The sequence below is a fragment of the Populus nigra genome, chromosome 2 (genome assembly GCF_951802175.1).
Source record: "Populus nigra chromosome 2, ddPopNigr1.1, whole genome shotgun sequence".
In the NCBI taxonomy this organism is placed as follows: Eukaryota; Viridiplantae; Streptophyta; class Magnoliopsida; order Malpighiales; family Salicaceae; genus Populus; species Populus nigra.
This window is the reverse complement of record NC_084853.1, coordinates 17,296,100-17,298,599: the sequence shown is the minus strand read 5'-3', so window position 1 is coordinate 17,298,599 and position 2,500 is coordinate 17,296,100.

The following is a 2,500-nucleotide window of genomic DNA, read 5'->3' as shown; positions in this document are numbered from 1 at the left end:
GCCAAAAACGCTCCAATTAATGGCCGGGTGAGATGACCCGGCGGCCCGCGACGCGTCATTCAAATCACTGCCCTATCGGCTACAACTGCTGATGGGTGGGATTAGAGGCCTGCCATGGTGGTGAGGGGCGGCGAGGACCGTGAAAGCTAGAGTTTTTCAGAGGCTGCCGGGAAAAAGGCCCCTCGGGTGGCGGGGTGCGAGGACCAGGCGCGTCATTCAATTCTCTTCCCTATCAACTTGGCTCCCGTTGGCGGGATTGGAGGCCTACTGTTTGTTACAGGGCTAAAATCGTCAGGGGAAGAGCTGACGAAACAATGCTGGTTTGGATGCAGGGGGTAGTGTTGGAATCGGCAGCGCGAACAAAATCGGCAAAGTCGACAAAAAAGACTGTTGGTCTGGACATCGGGGCAGCGGCAGCCATGCCGACAGGGGGGGAAATCGGCAGCGCAGATTTGTGCAGCTGCAGGTTCGTCGGGGAAATCGGCAGCGCAGATTTTTCGATGAACATGGGCTGGAAGATGGACTGTCCAGGCCAGGCAGGGAAATTCATCAAGGGGACACGCTGACGAAACAGCGCTGGTTTAGACACGGTGGGTGCAGTGTTGGAATCGGCAGCGCCGACGAAATCGGCAAAGTCGGCAGAATCGGCAGCGGGTGCTGGCGATGAGTCTGGACGATTTATAGTCCAGGGCTTGATGGAAAAGACTGTTGGTCCAGACAATGGGGCAGTGGCGGCGCGGATTTGTGCAGCTGCAGGTTCGTCGGGGAAAATCGGCAGCGCAGATTTTTCGACGAACAGGGGCTGGGCGCTGGACTGGCCGGGCCAGGCAGGAAAATTCGTCAGGGGGCCACGCTGACGAAAACAGGGGCTGCGGAGTGGAAAATCGGCAGCGCAGATTTTTCGACGAACAGGGGCTGGACCGGCCGGGCCAGGCAGGAAAATTCGTCAGGGGGGCACGCTGACGAAAAGAGGGGCTGCCGCGTGGAAAATCGGCAGCGCAGATTTTTCGACGAACAGGGGCTGGACTGGCCGGGCCAGGCAGGAAAATTCGTCAGGGGGGCACGCTGACGAAAAGAGGGGCTGCCGCGTGGAAAATCGGCAGCGCAGATTTTTCGACGAACAGGGGCTGGACGCTGGACTGGGCCAGGCAGGAAAATTCGTCAGGGGGCACGCTGACGAAAAGAGGGGCTGCCGCGTGGAAAATCGGCAGCGCAGATTTTTCGACGAACATTCGTCAGGGGGGCACGCTGACGAAAAGAGGGGCTGCCGCGTGGAAAATCGGCAGCGCAGATTTTTCGACGAACATTCGTCAGGGGGGCACGCTGAGGAAAACAGGGGCTGCCGCGTGGAAAATCGGCAGCGCAGATTTTTCGACGAACAGGGGCTGGATGCTGGACCGGCCGGGCCAGGCAGGAAAATTCGTCAGGGGGGCACGCTGACGAAAACAGGGGCTGCGGAGTGGAAAATCGGCAGCGCAGATTTTTCGACGAACAGGGGCTGGACCGGCCGGGCCAGGCAGGAAAATTCGTCAGGGGGGCACGCTGACGAAAAGAGGGGCTGCCGCGTGGAAAATCGGCAGCGCAGATTTTTCGACGAACAGGGGCTGGACGCTGGACTGGGCCAGGCAGGAAAATTCGTCAGGGGGGCACGCTGACGAAAACAGGGGCTGCCGCGTGGAATGGCAGCCTACACGCAGATGCGAATTCGGCAGCGCACGATGGCTTGAGCAGGTCATGGGTTCGACTTGGCGCGATCTGAAACCTGGACGAGGGACTGTCGACGCTGGACGAGCCAGCGCGGTGGCCTGTCGTGCCCCGTTCAGGGGGGGCCTGCCGCGGAGACAGCCCTCGCGGGCTCGACAGCGCAGGCCAGCGTCCCCGACGTCGCTGGCCGCGGCAGGCGAGCTGCCGGGGTTCCCGCATTCCTACAAGAAAACGTCGTGCTTTCCACATGAAACCAATCCAGTAAAATCAGCCATATTTTTATGAGGCTGCCCACTGAATTTGGGGTCATTCCGGGCCGGTTCCTAGTTTTGCGGATTTACTCGATTTCTAATGGTAGGAAAATAAAAAAAAATACTTCCCGACCTCGAAAAATTCTGGAAAAATTAATAAAGTTGGATTGGATTTTTGCCAACCTCTGTGCAAAATTTCAGCTCAAAATACCAAGAAATGAATTTTTTAGAGGGGGGGTGACAGCTGGGACCTAGTAGTGTCTCCCCCTGCCAGAGCTGCAATGACACTTATTGCTCTTTAGGGAGCCACCAGGCCGGCGCCCCTCAAAGACCACACGCGCGCGCGCGCCCGCCCGCGCTGGGCGCTGGGGCGCTGGGGCCTGAGGGCCTGGGGCCCTTGGGGGCCCTTGGGCGCTTGGGCGCGCGCGCGCGGCCCCCGCAGCCATGCCGCGCTGCGCGACGCGCGGACAGCCCCTGCTGGCTTGCTCTCTCGCCCGCGGGGGGGCTGCCTTCGGGCCCTGGCCCCCCGCGTTCTGGCCTGCCCC